At 34.5% G+C, this 9233-nt stretch overlaps 1 long non-coding RNA gene across 1 annotated transcript; it reads right to left on the bottom strand.

Moving 5' to 3' along the window:
• Nucleotides 1-742: 742 nt before the first annotated feature.
• LOC120147670 lies at nucleotides 743-1624 on the bottom strand. The gene is made up of 3 exons (XR_005518304.1): nucleotides 1589-1624; nucleotides 1380-1457; nucleotides 743-837 (listed from the first exon to the last, which is right to left on the bottom strand). It is a non-coding gene; the product is annotated as an uncharacterized LOC120147670 (long non-coding RNA).
• Nucleotides 1625-9233: the final 7609 nt, after the last annotated feature.

Raw genomic sequence — 9233 nt, 5'->3', positions numbered from 1 at the left:
AGGCGTTGATGTTTAACGGCGTTTTTAGAAAAAACGCCGTAAATGGTTTTGAGATGTAGCGACGTTTTACTTAAAACCGCCGCAATAGGTTTTGATATTTTGCGACGTTTTTCCCAAAAATGCCGCAGTAAGTTATGTTTTTTAGCGGCGTTTTTATCGAAAACGACGCAATAAGGGTTGAGAATTAGCGGCGTTTCTAGTGCAAAACGCCGCAAAAGGTCAGACCTACAACGGCGTTTTTGGAAACAAACGTCGCAAAAGGTCAGATCTATAGCGGCGTTTTTGGATACAAACGCTGCAAAAGGTCAGATCTATAGTGGCATTTTTGGATACAAACGTCGCTAATTACCTTTCTTTAGCTAAGATTAATTGATTTTGCATATTTCATTTTTGCTTTACATCACCTAAATTTAACATCATGTAGCTTTATCTAATTAACAACAACCATACATTTTAATTAAGACCCAAGTTATGCAAAAAAATACTTAACACAATAAATAAAAATTTATAAACATTAAAATTAAATGTAATGTAGTTTGACATTGTTCTCTAGTACAAGAAACACTTGTCGAGATTGACGAGTAAACACTCTAAAGCTGTTTGGCTATGGCTTCACGTGCATCAGATAAACTACGCTTTGTTGCAAACATCATATCAGGAAGTCTCCAAGCATGAAACCAGTTAAGAAATATAACTTATAGCCAAGTGTAAAGATGCATTTTTTTATGCAAGTAGTTTATTTGAATGGAAACAATCATAACATGTTCCACGTCCAGTAACAATTGTAATTGGTCTGTTTGAAGCCAAGATTTGTAGTTCCTGCCTTAGAGTATTAACCTATAAATGAAAAAAAAAGTTACAAATAATATATAAGGATAATAGGAGAGTTGTCGTCGCTGATATGATATAAACAGAATTAATAACAAAAATGTCATAAATGCTTAACATTATCAATCATATATTGCTCAAGAAAGTTACAAAAGCATGAAAATACATAGGATAACCAATAACGTGCACAAACTTAATCTGCCAACTTTCCAGATTGTGATTCAAATGAATATAAAAATTTACTCGTGTAAAATTGACATGCAGTCACCCAGTGACAGTAAATTAAAATTTAATAATAAATTAATTTTCAAGGCATTTGCAACCTACTGCCATCACTAAAGAAAGGTAATATTTGCAATCATCCATAATGAAATATAACTTCATAAAAAAGAATTTTTCATCATTTTCCAGTTGGCATTTTGGTTTTCAACCATAACAATCAAACAAGCAAAAATACTTCTAAATATCAGAAACACAAACAATTGTCAATTTAGTAGATACTCAGATTATTATTTGGCACTCATAATCAACATAGAAGATCAAATACAAACCTGAGCCACCAAATAGTCATTGCGTGGCTTGTTTACAGATGGTGTAGAGTCATCATGCTTAAGTTGCCGATAAACAATCTGCAACAGGAGAAAATAATGATCAATTCAAGAATAAACTAAATGCACAATCATCTCAAAATAACATATTTTACGGAACACAAGCAAAAGTCTTTAGTTTTAAGTCATGGCTCAGAAAAGTGGAAAAATACCTTGAAAGCAACAGAGACAAAATCAGATACACTTGAAATAATACTACCTACCCAAAATATGTTTTCAACCTTAAAATCATGAAGCCTATAAAGTTTTCAAACATGCAATAATCAGGTTCACTGTAAAAATACAATATGAATTACTCACAACCTGTGGTGAAAGATTTTCATGACTATTCTTAGCACTCTTTATTTCATCAGAGCATAAGGTATCTGAAATTCCATGCTTTACAATTGTCTCCTCGCTTTCAACTTCCATAAACTCCCTTTCATCGCCTCTTTCGTCCTCAGCTACATCTTCAAATGCAATCCCTACCATATCCTTGCTTGAATTCCCATCATGATCATCAATGGCAAAATATGTCCTGAAAACATGTAAAAGTTTACAAGACCTTAAAAAATACCAAGCCTTAATCAACATAGAGGCAAACTACAAAAGCTAAATGCTCATTTCTTTGCAACCTCAAGCCTCCTTCATCGAATCTTATCTAAAACTGATCATATGGGCTTTTGAACAATCGATGCTGGTTGAAACGCAACATGTATAGTTTCGAACCCAGAGTCATACATAAATCAAGAGTTAGATAGTCATCATCAAAATCATTTATGAAGCTACATACCAAAATTGTACATAAACCTTGATTGTTCATAATACCTCGGAGCAGTCTCTGAGATTCAGCACGAAGTTGGACAAGAAATTCTCTTCTTTCCTGTAAAAAATATTAATAATAAACCACGAAAAAGTAGACAAATAACATTTCAAAACAAATAATTTAACATAGAATTTTATGTTATTATGTGAAATTGTTATCTAAAAATAAGAACAAAATATTTATCTGCAAGACTGCACCTTCGCTATTCTTCTTTAAGGTAAGATGAGCATCTCCCCATCGCCAACGCCTTTCACTCTCATTTCTTTTTCGTTCTTTTACTCTCCGTTTCTTCGAAACTAGGCAGTTTCTTCTCTGACTTCTCCGGTTCGAAATATCTAATTCTTTTCTCTTGACTCTGACCTTCAACGTTTCCATCAACTTCCTCGGTCATTGAATCAAAATCCAAAGCCCATTTAGCAACTGAATCCGACCTGTTTCTCTCAACACCTAACACATCAAAGCCAGAACTCAATTCATTTTCCTCGTCAAAAGAACCCTCGTATAAGGATCCCGATTTCAGCTCCTCAACTACATGGGGCTCCGATGTACCACAATCCAGGGCTTCAATTGGGGATGTATTTTCTGAAATCGTTTTCACCTTCTCCAATCGTTTAAATTTTCTTTCTTGACTAGTAGAAGATGTCTCGTCGAAAGGCGAAATAAGCTCTAGATCCTCGTTGTTGTCCATGTCGGCGGAAATATAATTATTCTTTCGCGGCCAGGAGATAGGAGAAGATGTCGTGTTGGGGGTTTTCAAGGAAGAATTAGGGAAGAAGAGGGAAGATTGGGAAGAAAGGTTCAAAAGAATTAGGGATCGGCCAGGAGATATGAGGGACATATAATTATTCTTTCGTGGCGTTTATATGAAAAAACGCCACTAATGTACGTGATTTTGCGGCGTTTGTTAAAACGCTGCTAATGTACAAGTCTATAGCGGCGTTTTTCCAAAAGGTCCAGTAATCCATGAGTTTATAGCAGCGTTTTTAATAAAACAATAGTACAGTACGAGATTTTAGCGGTGTTTACATGAAAAAACGCCACTAATGTACGTGATTTTGCGGCGTTTTTATAACAAACGTTACAACCATACATTTTAATTAAGACAGAAGTCCTTATGCATAAAACTACTTAACAACAAAATACATTATAATTTAGAAACATTAAAGTACTTATGCATAAACAGTCTTCACCATACATTATAATTTAGAAACATTAAAGTACTTATGCATAAACAGTCTTCAACATACATTATAATTTAGAAACATTAAAGTACTTATGCATAAACAGTCTTCACCATATTGTTCAGTACAATTTAGTCTTCATTGCTCCTTCGTGGGGAAAGGACGTAGGAAAGTTGTTTTCCTTGTTTGACGACGCATCGTTAAGTTTTTCCTCCGTGTAAATTCTATATGGAGAAACTCTTCATCCATTTCACCAAATAAATCTCCTACCTCCGGTTCACCAAGAAGATTCCTTGCGCGCTTCAGTGCTTCATTTGAAACAGATAACGACCCTCCACCTACAGTATAAAACTTGATTGGAGATGCTTGGGAATTGAATCAAACATTAAAATATATTTAAATAGATGATATAAACGTTTACTTGGAGTAACAGTAGAGGCAACATCGTCTTCATTGAGGATCGATACTGCTTTTGCAATTGAAGATTCTTTCAACGCCACAGAGTTACCAAATTCGTTTCTAAACATAGGGTATTTATCCATTTCTCTATCATCATTCTCAATAAGCTTCGAAGATCCTACATGCGTACGATCTATGAAATTTGAGTGACCGTACAAAAAGGGAAATATAGCGGCATAAAGATTCATAGAATTTTACCTTCAAGTAGGAGATCAGTTCATGGAAGGGTATGGAGCAGTATGAGTTCCTGTCGAGTCATCATCGAGTTTCGACGGCGAAACCAGACCGATAGCCTCCCAGCGATAATTTGATCCATCGTCAGAGCAAAGATGCCACGTAGACATTCCGAGGATAATTTCTCTTACTCAAGGCAAGACCTGTTCTTTTTTCCTCAAATATGTTAGCTTTCTGGGTTTTCCCCATTTTCAGAATACCAACCAAAACAAAATTGAAAAAGATCATTAGTGATAAGAGGGATCAAACCGTGGAATTGTGTTATAGTTCGTCGGTGAGAGGGCCGATTTGGTCGCCGAGATAGACAAAAGACGACGTCGCTTGGAATCATGTGTGGGTCGTTGTTGTACCAGAGAAGAAACTATGAGGGAAGAAGAGTTGAAATGATTTTAGGGTTTGGGTGAGAGAAAATGGAGGACAATATATTTAACATTTTACGTCGTTTTTAACAAACGCCACTATATCACATGTTTTTTACGGCGTTTATACAAAAAACGCCGCTAATTTATCACTCTATTGCGGCGTTTTTGGTATAAACGCCGCTAAATTAATACTATATTGCGGCGTTTTAACGCCGCTATATGTCTACTATATTGTGGCGTTTTTACTATAAACGCCGCTATTGTTTAACCTTTCTGTGGCGTTTGTCTAAAAACGATGCAAAAACTATTATTAATTGCGGCGTTTGTTGAAAAAACGCCACTATATACCATCCTATGGCGGCGTTTTTAACAAAAACGCCGCTATATTTATACTCTATTATAGCGTTTACACAAAAAACGCCTTTAAAGTCTCAATTTGTGGCGTTTGGATTGAAAACACTGCTATATGTAATACTTTTGTGGCGTTTTATCAACAAACGCCGCTAAAAACGCCGCTACAGAACAGTTTTGCTGTAGTGTATGGTTCAGCAAAACACATATTTAGGGGGGACAGAAGGTTATGACAACTTGGCGGCAATATTTATGATCCTCAGTTGACCTAAGCGGCTAAGCCTATCTATTTTTTAATTATATAATATATTATATGTATATAGTATGTAATTTAATTTATATAAAGAATAAATAAATATAATAATTCAATGTAAACATTAAAAATATGTTTATTTATAGGAGAAACTACACTGATGCTCCATTATGTTTTCGTTCCATTTGATTTTGGCTATAGATTCAAGAAAAAGTTTAGTTTTAATCCCTTCCATTATCGATTTAATATATTTTAATCTCGTATCCCATTAATAAAAGTTTGACTTGACATTTTAAAAAATAAAATAAAAATCATATCTTGGTGGTCCATATCCATTGTATTTTAACTAGTCCAGAAGCACTATATCTTAATTGGTTGAAAAATATTATCTAAATTCTACAATATCATTATTTTTAAACATTATTTGATGCATGTACAAATCATATAGAAATAACTAAAATGCACGAGACAAATCACAAATGTGTTTGATTAAGACTATAGACTCAACACATCTAGAAGATATGTGATTTGTTTTCACATAATAAGAATTAACTATCTTATACGAAGATAATGCATAATGTATGACTCAATTGAAAAGAGGACATCAAAGGAAACATATTTTCCTAAAGTTTCATCTCTCATAATCTTCAAAATAATAGTAATATAAATATTTGATGAATCCATTTAAGTAGTAATTTGGAAGATTTATTCATTGATACATTACATATTTCAAAACGTGAATATTGTATTTAAGATTGAATTGTAAAGACTCAAGGATTTTATGTGATATTGTCATGAGGGAGAATAAACATGAGTTGTACTCCTTTTACCTTAACTGAGGTTTTGCTCCACTGAATTTTCTTGGTAAGGTTTTTAATGAAGCAACATGTTATGTGTATTAAAGATATGCATACTCTTTTTCCTCTAGATGCAATCTCGATATACTAAAATGTATGATAACTTGAAATTAATAAACACAAACAAAAAAATGTTTATATAGCTTACTGAGATAATCATAAACACAATAATGCTTTTGGATGACAATTCAATTATGATGGCTATAGCACAACAAATTTAACATCATTAACAATAAACATATAAATAGGCGTGTGTGCCAATATATCAATAACATCAAATATTAGTTCGATGATACTCTTTTGAACAATTGATATATAAATCTTTATATCAATGCAAACAATGCAAATGACGCACAATAATGGTTAATCCCTCCGTCAATACCAAGGATATAAGTCTGACTAAATCACTATCCTTTCGTTATTAACAAGACCGAAGTCTTACAATACCCGTACGAACGTTATAGACCCTATGACATACCAATTATATCTCAAAATCAACAAAATGACTATTGACACAATACAATATAACATAACTTACAAATATTAATTTTGAACTCATAACTTTCAATACACATATATAAAGCCATGTAAGTTCGGTTGTGCTTGGAATCATTTCAGACATCATCAGAACATAACAATATCAAAGAACATATTTACTTACCAAACTTATGAATACAATAGTTGTCATCCTTTATTGTTTTAAATGAGATAATCATGCACATGGACATTACCTACATGGTAATGGTTGAAAATAAACACAAACATAAAGAAAGTGATTACACTCATCTCAACCAAAGCAGATCAATTTAGCTCGATCAAACACTTTCGGCTTTAGTTTTCCATTTTGGAGCTATTGAAGGTGCTAATCTGGTAGGTAGGTTGTTGGTAGTCTGGTGGTTTTCTGTTTCAGGTTGGTTGGGCCAGTTAAGTCTTACCTGGATCAAACTTATAGTGTTGACCCATCAGGCTTAATGTGGGCTATATAAACCGTGCTTCATGGAAAAAGAGATAAGATATTCTTTTAGCCTACATTCTTTTATCTCCAAATTTATTTTCTTTGGATCCTTCACGTGTTTTCCAGCTGTGCCATTGATAGCGTGATTGGTTGGCGTCCTGAATTGTCGAGATGGTCAATCGCTGATGGATCAAGACTGTACGTTTGATTCAGGTAAGATTTAACTGACCCAACCAACTTGAAACAGAAAATTACCAGGCTACCAACAACCTACCAGACTAGCACCTTCAATATGGAACGATGACTTCCACTTATCCTTCTTACCCTAGGAAAATAGAAGAACATTTAATCAATAAGAATCATCTCAAATGATCATACTAGACAAAATCTTTCAATTTTATTATGAATCGTAACTTAGATTCCGTTTAAGATTTAGAATCAACTTACTTGAAATTTGAAATGAACACTACTAATGGAAAGCTTAGAACTCAAGTATTCTAAATAGAGAAAATAACTTCAGCGACCAAAAATGCCTTATAATATACGATTTTAACCAACTTTTTTTGGATTTGCCAAAATGACCAACTAAATCGCAATGCGATCGATAATTCGCAACGCGTTCTCCGGTATCGCAAATCAGTTTCCAGATACGCAACGCGATTCTGACAATCGCATTGCGATTTCCCAAATTCGCGTTACGATTTTCCTAATTTACAATGCGAATACGTAAATCGCAATGCGAATACGTAAATCGCAACGCGAATTTGGAAAATCGCAATGCGATTACGTAAATCGCAATGCGAATAAGTAAATCGCAATGCGAATACGTAAATCGCAATGCGAATCTAACTATCGCAATGCAATTTACATAGCGCCATTCGTATCCAACACGTATTTTTTTTCAAATTCTAAACACGAATATATTAATATATCGGAACACTGAACCGTCCACAGTATATCCCGTAATCGCAACTCATAACCTAAAACCCTAAATCACAACTCAGTCTCATCTCCATCTCTCACTCTCTAAGGCGACATCCGTCCCCATCTCCGACGAAATCAGTCCCCATCGCCGACGATATCAGTCTCCATCTCCGGCGAAATCATTCACGGTCAGAAATGGAAAATCAACCAAATCAACCACCGAGGGTTAGTTTTTTTAATTATTTTTATTTTGAAATTTTTGCATTATTATTAGGTTTTTCATATTGAAATTGATGATAAGTTTACTGGTGTTTTCAATAATAGATTAATCATTTCACTTAGATTGCTTATTATATTCATTCGATTGCTGCCAATACTGCTAAACTTTTTAGTCTTTAACCTGTGAAGTTAGTATTTGTCTTTGTTTTGTCTTTTGGTTGAAGTAATGCAATTCATTCAATTTTCTTTCAATTTTAGTATTTGAAACCGAGAATGACTATCGCAATGCGATTTTGTCATTGCGATTTTCATTTCGCGTTGCGATTCTTGCGTTGCGATAGTCAAATTCGCGTTGCGATAGTCATTTTCGTGTTGCAATTTTCATTTTCGTGTTGCGATTTAAAGTTTCAGAAACTATTCTTCTTCTGAAAATTGAAACTTGAATGAATTGCATTACTTCAACCAAAAAACAAATACTAAATTCACAATGTTGCAAATTTAAGTTTGAAGAATAAACTACTACTCTTTATGTTTATTGTTCATATCTTCACAGTGTAGTTTTTGGTATATCTAAATTGGTATGTTTATTGTTTTTGTAGAACTTTTATTCGGCTCAATTGACCTTAAGAAATAAAGAAGCCTGGCCAAAACAATTGCATCGAAGCTTTCACCTGCACAAAGAAAAATATTTGAGGATACTTGCTTCGGGCCATGGCTGAAAGTACAACATCCGGGTGGAGATGCTATGTTGACCCATCTGTTTCTTCAAACCATGACTAGCGATCTACCAGAGACTATACAACGTCGTGATGAAGAGATATGGTTTGATTTTCCACCGGCGTATACGTGTTTTGGACGGGAGGAGTTTTGCTTAATCACCGGTCTACGCTTCGGACACGATGATGTAGATCGGTACACTAGACATATTACCCGCCTATCATGGTTTTCCCGGGTTTTTCCTGAGCTGTCAACGGAGAAATCGAATTTACACGTGGAAGACTTGACGAGATTATTGAATAAGAAAGATGGTTTTACTCGGATGGATGACGTCGATGTTCTCCGAGTATGCCTTCTAATACTTTTGCAAGCCGGCTTTTTAGGCAGAGAGGCTCGACAACCTATTCCTAATTATCTAATTAAATTGGTAGAGGACCTAAATGCATGGAACCTGTTTCCGTGGGGTTCGTATCTATGGAG

Source organism: Hibiscus syriacus, unplaced genomic scaffold (assembly GCF_006381635.1).
Source record: "Hibiscus syriacus cultivar Baekdansim isolate YM2019G1 unplaced genomic scaffold, ASM638163v2 tig00110940_pilon, whole genome shotgun sequence".
NCBI lineage: Eukaryota > Viridiplantae > Streptophyta > Magnoliopsida > Malvales > Malvaceae > Hibiscus > Hibiscus syriacus.
The sequence above is the reverse complement of the archived record's forward strand: the minus strand, read 5'-3'. Positions and strand labels throughout refer to the sequence as shown.